Genomic DNA, 14,638 nt, shown 5'->3' on the forward strand with positions numbered 1-14,638 from the left:
GGCTAGCTGAATATGGGAACTGTAGTCCTTTTATATCAAAAAAAATAGGGGCCGTGCCTGCAGCAAGTGCACTTGTATTGTTCAGCAAAAGATTCCTGGAAATCCCAGACCAAGGTAGGGAGTGCCCTCCAGGCCAGGCGGCGACAACAACCGACTTTTAACCCTTTGGGTCTGGACCGTTTACACGAGTCCCAGTCCCCTTCCAGCGGACTGTACCCCAACATTAAAAAAAGGCTTTCATGATCTCAGGACATCCCAAAGCTAATGGGTAACTTTTTTTTTGGAGTGTAATCCCTGGAGTAATGCAGGGAATGCATTGCAGCGGCCACTTTGCGCACAGCAAGATCCCACAAACTGCAATGTGTAAATGAACAAGTAATCTGATTTTGTCATGTTGATTGGGGGATGCAGATACAAAAATAAAGTACTGCGGACGCTGGAAATCGGAAATAAAAACAAATTACTCAGAAGTCTGGCAGCATCTGTGGAAAAGACGGAGTTAATATTTCAAGTCAAAACACCCCCTCAGTACCGCATTGGACTATCAGCCTGGAATTTTTGTGTTCAAGTCTCAGCGTGGGACAAAATAGTTATTAACTGAGCCACAAAGAACACCACTTTTCTGGTTCTGGTCTCTTGAATATTCCTCCCTCAGGTCAATTAAACTATTAACACTGGTACCTTCACCTGCCCACTCATACTCTAGAATTCCCTCCACAAACTCTACTGCCTCTCCAGGTCGCTCAACTTCCTGATCCACCTCTTTTGACAATGAACATAACACTCTAGTCCCTGGGGAAGGTTGGAGAGCAGGGGACTGCACCCCAACATAGCACCATGCTTGGGGGAAGCTGGTATTGATAGCTCACCCTGATGGAGTGATCAGTGATGATGGAATAAATACTGGGATGATGAAAGGTCACAGACCTGAAACATTAACTCGGTTTCCCTCGCCACAGATGCTGCCTGATCTGCTGAATATTTGAAGCATTTTCTATTTTTATTTCAGATTTGCAGTATTTGCAGAATTTTGCTTTTGTAAACAGTAGGACATGTTTGGCTTCCGAGAGCATGTGTGTGTGTGGGTGGGTGGGTGGCTCTATCAGAAAGCAGCTCAAAGTTAGTAAAATGAAGATGTCATTAAAAAGTTTACAATGGTCCCATTCTCTTTAAACTCCTTTTCAGTTTTGTCCCTTCCTCTCCTGAAAGTGTTCATCTGCTCTGATTGTTCTTCAGTACTGCACACGAGTGCCTCTTGTTCATACATGAATCTTGACAGTAGACATCAGCTGACTGCTCAATGACAATGGCATCAACAACAACTTAGGGCCATTAACATGGAGAAGCGATTTGAGGTGCTTCACGCAGCTGTGACTAGACAAAAGTGAACACTGAGCCAAAGATGGAGGTATTAGGAGGGAAAACCAAAGGTTTAGTCAGAGAGCTGGTTTAGAAAGAAGCAGAGCGAGATGGAGAGACAGTGAGCTTTATGGAGGGAATGCCAAAGCATGGAGCCCACATGGGTGAAGGCACAGCCACTGGTGGAGTGATGGGAGCGAGGAATACTCAAAAAAAACCAGTCAGCAAAGTGAAGGATTTGTGGAGAACTTAGAGGGCTGGAGGAGGCTACAGAAATGAGGCAATGAAAGGGTTTAAACATAAAGGTTAAGAATTTCAAATGCGAGGCATTGTCGAACGGTGAGCCAACATAAATCAAAGGGCACAAAGGCAATGGGTGAACAGGACTTGGTGTGGACTGAGATATGGGACACTGAGTTTCAGATTAGCTGAAGATCAGGGAGGGTGGGACAGGACATGAGACCAGCCAGTACATCATTGAAACCAATGTGTTTGAAGGTCACAAATGAATCTATAAGTGTGCAAGTAGCAGAGAGGTGAGGGCAATGGTTGATGATATTATAGAAGTGGATATATGCTGTCTTTCAGATCTACATAGAGTGCATGACAGGCAAATGTCATTCTGTCACCCTAGGGTCCACATGGGCACCTAAGCCTGTAAGGATGCTCCCTTCCTAACCCAAGTGACCGAGAGCAGCTGTAGTGCCAACCCCAATTCCTCCCCAAGTCAGCCCAGATTATAGATTGGATTTGAAACCTGCCTGGCCCATTTATCTTGAAGCTAGTCAGCCAGCATCAGGGGGATAGGGTATAGCCCAGGCTGATATTAGTCAGCAAAGTCAGCACAGACTTTGGACCGTGACCAGTCAAAAAGCTCTGTGAACCATTGTGAGTGCCAAGCCTTGGGAGGAGCACTGGAACCTTCCCTGGCACCTTAACTTGGTCTCAATATCTCAGCAAAGTCTGAATGGGGACCCTCAAGTACAAGATGGGTGAGACAGAGAGTGAGAGAACAATGAGTAAGACAGTTATTTTAATGATCTTTCCACTAGTTTGCAGTTGGTGTTTCTTTATGTGTCTGAGGGCACCAAGGGTGAAGCCAGAGCTTAGTGATGGAACAGAACTGAAGCAAGAACCATTCCAAAATCATCACCCAGTGGATAATGCCACCAGTTTGATGATTATAAGCCTGTTAAACAACAGTCTGTTGTAAAAAGCAGCAATTTAAGCACATTTAAATAGAGGCAGTTGTTGCAAGCATCATGTGCCTATGTCAACACATTGATGTAGATGCAGTTCATTGAGATTTAACAGAATTAGTGCCTGGTAGTCAAATAGTGTTTAGATCTATCTTGATTTTGATAAGGTTCCCAGGCAAATGGGTTGTGACTAACAAGAGACCCCTTGGGAAAAAAGAGAAAGGTTTGGACTGGATAAAGAATTTTCTAGATAAGAGCAGACTAATGGATAGTTCTATCTGCTGTAACCAGCAAAGGGTTCCCAGGATTAGCCTGGTCTCTCCTCTCCTCCAGTTGTGAATTCTGACCTCATCAAGGCCCCTTCTACTCTGCATCAGCCCCAACCTCAGAAAGAATCCCTCTAAATGCACTGGGGTGACATTCCCATTTCCCCACACTCCTGTAGTCTCTCTGAGTGAGATTTGGTGCCAGTTTTGTGCTTAGGCCTCTTCTCACTATGAAGTGGTTTGAGCCGGATCTAACACCTCATAGATGAACCCAACAGAGAGTCCCCATTGGCCTGAGCTTCAGCTGAACTCAAACCCATTGGTGAAAGGTCAGTGTTTAATCCACTCCAGTGTCCACTTGCTCCACCATTCTCTTGCTGAGGGCATAAAGGCTGGGGAACTGTCTGGCTGGGTCAGACAAGTCTTCTGTCGGAATTACTTTGCTTGCTCTCTGGAGCAAAGTAGGATTGTTCCTGCTTAGTACTTGGATGGAGGAAATTATTAACAAAAGAATATTTCAAACAGGGGATGATAACAAATTATGTGTGAGGGTAGAATGTTGAGAAAAGGGATGAAATTGAGAGTCACAGACTGTGTAACTGTGCAATAATTTTTTTAATTGACAAATACAAGGTAATGCACGTTTGTGCTAAAAGATGAAGGGCTTTTGATTAAATATAGAGGCCAGGATTTTCTGCCATTGAGATCTTCCGGTCCTACCGATAGTCAATGGAGTTTTGGCTGGTCCGGTGCATCCCGTGCGGCGAGGCCTGCCATAGCGGCTGGAAAATCCCGCCTAAAGTGTCAGGAGGAAGGCCCACATGTTACAATTGAACAAATAATGAAGTGTTGTTACAAGTCATAACTGTGGCTGTAATATGAAAGCAAAATACTGCAGATGCTGGAAATTTGAAAACAAAACAGAAAATGCTGGGAATATGCACTGGGTGGAATTTTACAGCCCCATCACGCTGGGGGCGGGGCTGTAAAGTGTGGTGAGCCGCTCAAAAGTCCATTGACTTTTCCTGAACCGTAAAATCCCACTGGCGTAAAATTCTGCCCAGATGATCTGGCAGTATCTGTGGAGGAAGAAATCGAGTTAACGGCCAAGAGTAAAATGACGCGCGGTGATGTCAGGCGAGTGTCCCAATCTCACTGCTCACCATTGCGATATTTAGGTGGGTGGGTGCGCGATGTTCTCAGAGGCACGCCCGCCATTAATTAATCACCTATTTAAGGCCCTCGTGGCAGCAATTGTCAGAGATTTTTCAGGGCCTGTGCGATCTTCAGGGTGTCACACGGGCGCAATGGGCAGGTGGGTAGGAGACATTTATATAAACCTCATTCACGGGCAGGATAACAGGGGTGAGTGGGGTTGCGAGTGGTATCTGTTAGACATTTAATTGTGAAAGTTACTGCTACTTACCAGTGTGAGCAGGAATACTTCAAAACTCATACCAGCTGCTTGGACGGGAGTAACAGCCTTCAGATCAGGAATCTACAGTAAAGATCATTTTTGGGGCCTGCAGCTTTCAGGAAGCCTTCCCTTAGCCTGGGAATGAGAATTGTGCTCGCCACTGGAGACACCTCCTCTGAGGAGGAAGGGAGGGCCAGAAGGGGGAGGAGGCCAGGAGTGCACATTCAGCCTCCAGGGGAGCCACCTTTAGGAGGAGAGGCACAGGCACAAGGGTGCAGGACCAAGAGGAAGTTCAAGGTGGAAGGGGCCGCAGAAGACGCCACTATCCTGCTGCCAGGGTTTACAGGCAGCGAAGCAGCTGCCTCAATATGTCTGAGGTGCAGTGCCGAAGGAGGCTCCGTCTCGCAAGGGAGACAGTCATCTCCATTTGTCAGATGATAGGCCCTGAGATCTGTGCCAACTGTGTGGGTGGGCATCCCATGCCAGTGGCACTGAAGGTCACAGCTGCCCTCAACTTCTATGCCTCCGGCTCTTTCCAGGGGTCAGTGGGTGATCTTTGCGGAGTCTCCCAGTCAGCTGTCCACACTTGTGTCAAGCAGGTGACAGCCGCTCTGTTCAAGCGTACATTGACCATTCACTACCGCTGGCACGAGGCCAGTCAGACAGAACAAGCCAGAGGCTTTGCAGCCATTGTTGGATTCCCCCGTGTCCAGGGTGCCATCGACTGCACACATGCGGCCATCAAGGTGCCAGCAGGTGAGCCCGGTGCCTCCGTCAACAGGAAGGGCTTCCACTCCATGAATGTGCAGATAGTGTGTGATCACAGGATGCAGATTCTATAAGTCTGTGCAAGGTACCCAGACAGCTCCCATGACACCTACACCCTCAGACACTCCCAGGTGCCGGGGCGCTTCAGTGCTCCGGCTCAGCTGGATGGATGGCTGTTGGGTGACAAGGGTTATCCCCTCAGAAGGTGGCTCATGACGCCTCTCTGCCATCCAAGAACAGAGGCTGAGCAGTGGTACAATAGGAGCCATGCCTCCACAAGGCCTGTGGTGGAAAGAGCCATCGGTCTTCTCAAGATGAGCTTCCGATGCCTGGACCGTTCAGAGGGCGCACTCCAGTACCCCCCAGATCATGAGTCGCTGATAGTGGTTGCATGCTGCGCTCTGCACAATCTGGCGCTGGAAAGGGGGGACGCAATGGACGATGAAGATGTCGAAGCAGTGGCTGCGGCTGCACACGATGAGTCCAGCAGTGAGTCCGAGGATGAGCACACACAGGGAAATGCTGAGGGGGTAGACATTGCATACTCCAGGGAGGCAGGGACACCTGGGAGGCTTTAATCCAATGAACCTTCAGCTAACACAACACATGTGGACCTTCAACACACGTCAGGGGTGCAGGCTCCACACTTGATACCTGAGTGCTAAATCTGCCTGGATAGGAACAGTAACTAAGGCCCTTGTCAATAAAGCTCAATGTCAAACAAGTCACTCATAACACCATGGCTTCCTGTCCACCTGCACAAGTAAGGAATCACCCTGAGCCACGCTCACATATCAAATTTAATGAGATTACAAAATGAACTTCAGAAACCAAAAAAAAAGTGTTTCACATCACACCAAGTCTTAATGAACTAATAGTGGGGCAACATAAAAGCACCAGTGAGAAACCCATGGTGTGCCTAATGTGCCTTAAGTTTATGCTTACAGGTGCTGTCCCTTCACTGGCACTGGCATCTGAGACATCCTGCTGACTCTGCTGTCTTGTTGGCTTCGATGACCTTGGCGGCCATCCTCTGGCCGGTGGAGCCTTTGCTGGCCCTGCCTGGGAGGGAGTGGCCAGTTCCACAGTTGGCATCTCTCCAGTTGCCGCAGCCTCATTGGATGCAACGGTCACTGGCAGAGGGGCGGAGGAGCTACTGCCCTCATTTGGAGCGCCCTGAGAGGAGCCGGCAGAGACAGCAGGCAGCTGCTGCACTGACATGAGGTCGCTCCAGACCTCCCTGCTCACTGTAGATGGATCGGCACCGAGTTGGGACACTTGGTGCCTAAACCATCTCCCACATTGGCACTGGTCAGCTAAGGTCAATACTGCTGTGAGGGCTTGCTGGTCCGAGCGCATCGCCAGGAGGCCTTGATTGTTCTCCTGGAGGAGCCTCTCCATGAGAGTCACCGTTCTCTCCATGGAGGAATCATGGCACTTGGCCATGAGGCTCATTGCATCAGTGATCTCCGTGTGGACTCCAGCACAGGCACCATGCCACGCATTGCCTCATGTATCTCTGCCAGATCATCCCGCATATCCTGCTGCACTTCCAGCGTTTGCTGCCTCAGGGACAACACCAGTCCTCCGACTGCTGGCGCCATGGGCATTCTGTCTCTGCCCGCACCTCAAGCGAGTGTGAAATGCCCTCACCGCTGTGCCCCGGGACACTAGCTGAAGATCTAATTCCCGCCATGGTGCTAGTATCTGCGCTGGTGCCTGCCTGGCAGAGATGGTGTGAAGCTGATGAGTGGATTTCCTCTGGGCCCTCAGATGTGAGAAGGGCCCCCTCTGCCTCCTCCTCCCGGCCCTGCCCCAGTGATGCTGAAAGGAAGGACAAGAACATTTGATTAGTTACAGTGCAGATAATGTCAATGTGCATCCCTGTCCCCCGGATCATTATGCGCTCATCTTTCCATAATTAGTGGTCAATCCGTGTTGCAAACTTCAATCACTGAGTATTCAGCAGTGCCATGGCTGCTGGGACACACATGGTGATCTCAGTGCTCGACAAACATACCTCCCAGCGGCACCCCAGCCTCACCGTCACCAGTGGACCTGGGTGCATGGCGCCTCTCCAGATCCATGGCCTGCTGTTCAAAAGGAGTCAAGATGGCCAACTTGGCCTGGCCTCTGCCAGTCCGCATCCGCTCTGCGGAACTGTGCGCAGTCTTCTCCTGAAAAGGAGAGAGGAGCATTGATTAGTCTACCCTGTACCTGAATTCCCATCGCATCCCTGCCAACCCAGCCAGAGTGGGACATTGCAGGTCTCCACTTCTTCATCACCCTGCAGCTGCTGCACACTCAGACAAAGAAGCCAGAGCAGACCCCACCATTGCTCAAATGCTGCCTCCATCACATTTGGCACCACAGGGTCTAACCTTGCAAAGCAAGGAGCCACAGGCACATGGAACGCTAAGGGCAGCAGATGGATCAGTGCCCCACCATCTGGAAGCTCCCCTTCCAGCATGTTAGCATCCTGACTTTGACATGCTTCACTATTCCAGCACTGCGCCTAGGTGCAGATCCTTGAATTTCCCCTCAATTCTATACCCTGGGCGTCAGTGTCACACATGCTGCGGGTGCAGAACCAATCCTAGCTCAAACCTCTCAGGGTGACATGGCATGGGCAATATCTGCTGGCCCACCCAGCAAGGGGTATATGCCATGAAGGATTCAATGCTGTAACTGCACTCAAGAGTTGGTGGGTTGTGGGGGAGGGACGCGCTTTGGGGGAAAGGCTGCCAGCTGCATTAAGCGACCTCAGCCAACATGGTACATCCCCTTCCCAAGCGCAGTTGAATCTTTTGCAGCACTGGACCTATGTGCATCACACCACATCATGGGAGCTTACACTGTCAGCCACCTCCTCCCACACACGTTTGGTCAGTTGGGGAGGCCTCCACCTCCTGTGCCTCGGAAGCAGGACCTCCTGCTGCATTGTCACCTCCTCCAGAACGGCAGCCAGGCACTCATCCGAAAACCGAGGGGCATGCTGCCCAGCTGCCCTACCCTCCGACCTGGTCTGCTCACCAGAAGCCCTCTGGTGAGCCCTTCTACCAGCCATTGTGAGCAGCCTTGTAAAGGCTGCCAGCGCTTCATTTAAACAGGCCGCCAGGTCGCCATTGGACCCGGCAGTCAGTGCACACCCACCGCCACCCGCCCACTCCCGCTATCCTCGGGAATCGAGAAATACTCTGGGGGGGCCTTAATTGGTCCGCCTGTGTAAAATGGCAGCAAGGAACTGATCATGGATTGGGTCTGTGTCCTCCCTCACCCGCCCAACATCGAGAAAATTCTCCCCCATGTTTCAGGTCCAACATGACTCTTCTTGGGAAACAAGAATGTTAATATTTAATGTTTCAGTGGCTAGAGACAGAGAGATGGAATACAAGTGGAAGGCAATATTACTATAAAATCTATAAAATGAGAATGCAGTCATTTGTGGTTAACATTTAGCAGTTGCGCTTGATTGGGGAATTTTTGAAAGGATGCTGGGAATAATAGTTGTTATGAATAGTTCTATAGAGGGTTTGAGTGACGCTGTCCAGTCTGAAGCCAGAGGATTTTCCGTGTGTGTGCATGTGTGCACGCACCTGTACATGTGTGTACGTGAATGCTTGCCCCTGTGCATGTATATGTGCGTGTGTACACGCACCTGTTCATGTGCATGTGCGCATGCATGTGCGTGTGTGTGTATTCATGTCTGTATGAGTGTATGTCTCCAGAGGTTAAGTCAGTGGTAGAGTCAGACCACACACCGTCCCATGGCGTGTTCCTACTTTTAATACATATGCATGCCATGAATACTCATTATATTAAAACTTTATGAAATTGAGTCCTACCTTTAAGAGTAGAGGCACACAGGAACCTTGTGGCATCCAGTTCACATTTGTTTAAAAGTGGCAGGCAACAGTCAGATTGATGAAGTTGCGTCTGAAGCCAGCAGTTTGAATTCTGCGGCACAAGAGCAGGAGAATGGCAGCTTGTATGGACGTTTGGGACTGGCTGTGGTGAGTCCACAATGGGGGCTGTGTGGTGTGGAGTCAGGGGGCATGAGGAATGACCCAAGAAAGGACAGAGGGTGGGGTTGGGGGCATGGGGGATTTAGGCCAGAAAAGCCTGGCTTTCTGGATGTGTTGGGGGTGGGGGTGGTGACAATAGTCATTCAAGGTAAGAAAATGGGGAACCTAATGTTAGTACTGTCCACATATGGGTCCATATGAGGGTATTGACTCACAGTTGGAACATTTACAGTCACAGGGGAAGGTCGAGTCAGTATGGGTGCAAGTTCAATATGAAGTTTGGATAATTGAATGGATCTAACAAAAACTCTAAGGTTGATGCAGAGAGGGCCTAGGATCAAAGGTGGAGTGTCGATGGGGATGGGTGTAGGCTAAGTGGAGAGAGATGGCCTTTCCAGTTCAAGGATGACAGGGTCCAGGGTAATGGGGAGAGGTTGATGGGGTATAAAGGGAAGGTCAATAGTGATGTTGGGAGGGACAAAGGTGAACAAGCATGAAGGTGACAGGACAAGGATGGAGGGTAATGGCTTCTAACACTAACCTTACAATTCCCATTTTTATCATGTCTCCAGAAGCACATGTGGGTTTCAGGCTTGGAGATCGAAGTGGAAAGAGCCAAGTGTATGGTGGGTGGAGTTTTGGTGATAGACAATGGAAGGTTTTAAAATCTCATTGCTCATCAGTTCTAAGGGCGAAATCCATGGACACACATGTTCTCACCTCACTGTCTGCCTTCTTCACACAGTTCAGTTGCTGGAACACCTTTTGGTATCATACACCCAATATTCTCGCACCCTCAGGAACAAGAGCAAAGGGTGTGACAAAGGAGGGCTCTTGCCAGCAGCAGGCAGCACCAGAGGAGGCGACTAGTCAGGATGCAGCCATCCAGATAACTCATCATAGAGGATGGGCACTGGCACATTATCATGTTTTCAGGATGAGAACTAATTACCTGCAGGTGCTGGAGAGGCAATGCCAGGGATGCCTGAGGCTGTCCTGGGAAGTGGTCACTGAAATATATGGGATTGTGCAGCAAGACTGCAGCCATGCGGATTTGGTGGGAACCCCATGCCAGTGGCCTGAAAGGTGACTGCAGTGCTCAACGTTTTTGCCATCGGTCCCTTCCAGCACTCCACAGGCAACATATGTGGCACATCACGGGCTGCCACTTAAGGGTGCATAAAGGAGATAACCAATGCCCTCTTTCATCGTGCAAATGAATTCATCAGTTACTCCGCTGATGAGGAGAGCCAGGCGGCAAAAGCATTGAGCTTTGGGGTGATTGCTCATTTCCCTAGATTGCAAGGGGTCATCGACTGCATTCATGTGGCCATTAGAGCTCCCTGGGACCAGCCAGCGGCAGCTGTGAATTGCAAGGGCTTTCTCTCTATGAACATGGAAATAGTCTGTAACTACAGGCAAAAAAATCCTGCATGTCTGTGCTCATTTCCCAGGGAGCTGTCATGACTCACACATTTTGCACAACTCTCAGGTCCCAGAGCTTTGCAAGACCTCTGCCCAGGTGTCCGGCTGGATCCTTGGTGTCAAGGGCTGTCTGCTCCTAACCTGCTTGATGACATCAGTGAAGCATCTCCCACTGTGCGGCAGAAAAGCACTACATCGCAGCTCACACCTCCACCAGAGCCATCATCATCATTGGCTTGCTGAAAATGTCCACTTCCTTGATTGGTCTGGGAAGGGCTCTGCCATACGGACCACACAGAGTATCATGAATAGTCATGGTTTGCTGTACACTGTAGAATGTGGCCATGCAACACAGGACAAGAGGGAGGAGTAGCACTCCTCCTTATATGGGGATGAATTGGATGTGCCTGATCAGGAGGCCATGAATGTGCAATGGCCTTTACTGGATGCCAGAGCGATGGAGAGAAGTGTACAGGATATCAGGGACAACCTAATATACACCAGATTCACCCAAGAGTGAGGCACCTACACGATCATCACTGGAACTGCAGTGCCTGTTTCGAATGTAGACCAGCCCCTGCCAGCTTCCCTGGCAGAGCTATCTCTGAATCTGCTCCCACTGCCACCATGATGAGCAAGGCAACACACACACTTTCCCTAGTGAACACTGACAACATCTGTGTCACAATTGGACATATGTGAATCAGCCTATCATGACCAAGAAATCAGATGCTGCACCATCCTTACAGGGCTTTGAGTTCATCAACAGCATTTCCATTAATCCGTTGAGAAGGGAGGACAAGCTGATCCTGCAAGTTCAGCCATGACCCACCGGACAGTGAGTAAACACTGGACACTAACATGAACATTCAATAAGGAAGAAAAACAAGCACAGAACATCGTTTCTTCCATAATAAAAAAAAATGTCCTGAACTCCCCTGTAACCATCAATGTGCCAACCATGAGGCATTCCAGTACATTTAGCTCTCTGATTAAGCTAGTCTCAACAAATAATGATGAGGCACATGTGAATAAAGTGAAACTAATGTAAGGTGAAATATTTACAAAGGTAAACTGTAAATTTGAAAATACCTGTGCCACCTTTGTGCTCTCAATGAGTCTTACATTAATGGCAATGGAGTTGAGCAAGAAAATTATGGCTGTGATGAAGAGCCTCCCTGTTTGACCAAAGGCTCTTTTATAACCTGCACTGTACCTGATGTATTGTCAGCTGACAGTGGGTTCCACCACTGAAAAGCTTCCCTGCCACATGATCGCTTGTGTCTCCAACCCCACCACTGGCACTTTAAGCTTGAATAAGCTTTGCTTAGGAGCTGGTCACCGACATAAGAATGAAAGTGGCAGCCTCTTCCGGTTCCGCTGTCGGGAACAGCATGCCACTGATTAAATTCTCTCCTTTTGTGTGGATATGTATATACATATGTGTATGAGCGTGTATGTCAGAATATATGGGCAGAATTTTACGCCCCTGTCCTATTGGGCATGAGGCTGTAAAATACAGCAAGCCATTCAAAAGTCCATTAACTTTGGTGGGACCGTAAAATCCCGCCAATGAGAGGAGCCGTAAAATTCCGTCCTGTGTGTGCATTTGTGTATCTGTGCATGTGTAAATGTGTGTGCCAGTAAGCACGTGTATTTGCATATGCCTCAGTGTGTGTACTAACTTGACTAGCTTAGGAAATAGGTATTAAGCAGGGTCAGAGTAAGAGACAATGCAATAAGGTCTAAATTAGAGTTACTGTGCACGTAACTGAATGTGCAGAGTATGGTAAATAAGGTTGGTGAGCTGCAGGAACAGCCAGACACTTGGAAATATAGCGTGATGATAATGGAAACCTGGCTGAAAGAAGGGCAGGACAGGATGTCCAGGAAAGATAGGGAAGAAAGGAATGGAGGAGGGGTACCGGTATCGATCTAGGAGAGCATTGCAATGCTGAAGAAAAAGGATGTCCTGGAGGGATGAAGGACAGAATCTATTTGGCTAGAGCTAAGGAACAAAAATGGCGCAATTACATTGCTTGGTGTAGTCTATAGGCTATCAACTTATTGGGAAAGATATAAACGAGCAAATGTGCAAGGAAATTACAGAGAAGTGCTAAATTATAGAATAGTAAAATTGGGACCGGGATAATAATTATGTAAAGGGCAGAGAGGGGCAAGAGTTCCTAGAATAAGTTCAGGAGAATTTTCTACATCAATATGTTTCCAGTCCAATGAGAAAGGAAGCATTGCTAGACCTGGTTCTTGAAAATGAGGCAGGCCTTGTGGATCAAGTGTCAGTATGGGAATACTTGGAGGACAATGATCATTGTAACAAAATGTTTAGGTTGGCTATAGTAAAGGACAAGGAGCAAGCCAGAGTAAGAATAATTAACTGGAGGAAAGCCAACTTCAGTGGGGTGAGAACAGATCTGGCACAAATGAATTGGAATCAAAAATTTGCAGGCAAAACTATAACTGAACAATGGGCTGCCTTTAAAGAGGTGATAGTTCGGATATAGTCAAGGTATATTCCCATGAGAGGATTAGGTAGGGGAAACAAATCCAGAGCTCCCTGGATGATGAACGAGATAGAGAGAAAGATGAAGCAGAAAAAGGGTGACTAGGACAGATGTCGGGTGTCAGTTGAGAATTAGGATCAATTTAGAAGGTTCAGAGCAGAATTGAAAAAAACAAATAAGAGAAGCAAAGAGAGAGTATGAGATGAGACTTGTAACTAATATAAAAGGGAATCCAAAGTCTTTGATTGGCATATAAATAGTAAAATGATGGTAAAAAGAAGAGAGGGGCCAATTAGAAACCTAAAAGGAGATTTAAGCATGGAGGCAGGAGGCATGGTTGAAGTATTAAGTGAATATTTTGCATCTGTCTTTACCAAGAAGAAGATGCTGCTGAAGTCATGATGAAAGAGGAGGTGGTTGAGATATTTAATGGGTTAAAAATTGACAGACAGGAGGCTTTAGAAAGGCTGGTTGTACTTAAAGTTGATAAGTCAACAGGATCAAATGAGATGCATCCAAGGATACTGAGAGAAGTAAAGGTAGGAATTACAGAGGCACTGGCCATAATTTTCCAATCCTCCTTAGATACAGGGATGATGGTTCCAGTGGACTGAAGAATTGCCTTGTTTCAAAAGGGTGTAAAGATAATCCCAGCAATTATAGACAATTATCTCAGTGCTGGGAAGGTTTTTGGAAATGGAACAAAACCAGCACACCCCTGGACAGACATAGGTTAATTAAGGAAAGCCAGCATGGATTTGTTAAGGAAAAATTATGTTTAACTAACTTGCTTGAGTTTTCTGATGAGGTAACAGAGGGGGTAGATGAGGGTAATATAGTTGTGGCATATGTGGACTTCCAAAATGTATTTGATAAAGCACCACAGAACAGACTTGTGAGCAGAGTTAGAGCCCACGGAATGAAAAGGCCGGAGCAGCATGGATATAAAATTGGCTTAGTGACAGGAAACAGAGAGTAGTGGTGAACAGTTGTTTTACAGAGTGGAGGAAGATTTGTAGTGGCGTTCCCCAGGGACTGGTGTTCAGGCCCTTGCTCTTCTTGATATATGTTAATGACCTTTAGTTTATCAGGGCACAATTTCAAAATTCGTGGTTGATGCTAAACTTGGAATTGTTGTGAACTGTGAGGACAATAGTGTTGAACTTCAAAAGGACTTAGACATGATGGCTGAATGGGCAGACAGGTGACAGATAAAACTTAATGCAGAGATGTGTGAAGTTCTTCATTTTGGTGGGAAGAACAGGGAGAGACAATATAAAAAAGAGGGAACAATTCTAAAGGGGTGCAGGAGCAGAGAGACCTGGGTGTGTATGTGCACAAATCATTGAAAGTGGCAGGGCAGGTTGAGCGAACAGTTAATAAAGCATATGGGATTCAGGATTTTATAAATAGAGCACAAACTCAAGGAAGTTATGATAAACTTGTATAAAACACTGGATCGGCCTCAACTGGACTATTGTGCCCAGTCCTTACATCAATATAAGGTACTTAGCAAAAGAAGCAATGGCAACACAAGGAAAAACTCTTTCATGCAACGAGTGGTTAAAATCTGAAGTGCATTGCCAGAGAGTGTGGTGGAAGCAGATTCAATCGTGGCTTTCAAAAGATACTTGAATTATTTTCTGAAGAGGAATAA

At 47.6% G+C, this 14,638-nt stretch overlaps 1 long non-coding RNA gene across 1 annotated transcript in view; it reads right to left on the minus strand.

The window, feature by feature from the left end:
* Positions 1-3,477: 3,477 nt before the first annotated feature.
* The window catches only part of LOC121286728, a 35,067-nt gene continuing 23,906 nt past the window's right edge, over positions 3,478-14,638 (minus strand). Inside the window, exon 3 of the long non-coding RNA XR_005945037.1 lies at positions 3,478-3,620. This is a non-coding gene — a long non-coding RNA (uncharacterized LOC121286728). The remainder of the gene's footprint in view (positions 3,621-14,638) is intronic.

Source organism: Carcharodon carcharias, chromosome 14 (genome assembly GCF_017639515.1).
Source record: "Carcharodon carcharias isolate sCarCar2 chromosome 14, sCarCar2.pri, whole genome shotgun sequence".
In the NCBI taxonomy this organism is placed as follows: Eukaryota; Metazoa; Chordata; class Chondrichthyes; order Lamniformes; family Lamnidae; genus Carcharodon; species Carcharodon carcharias.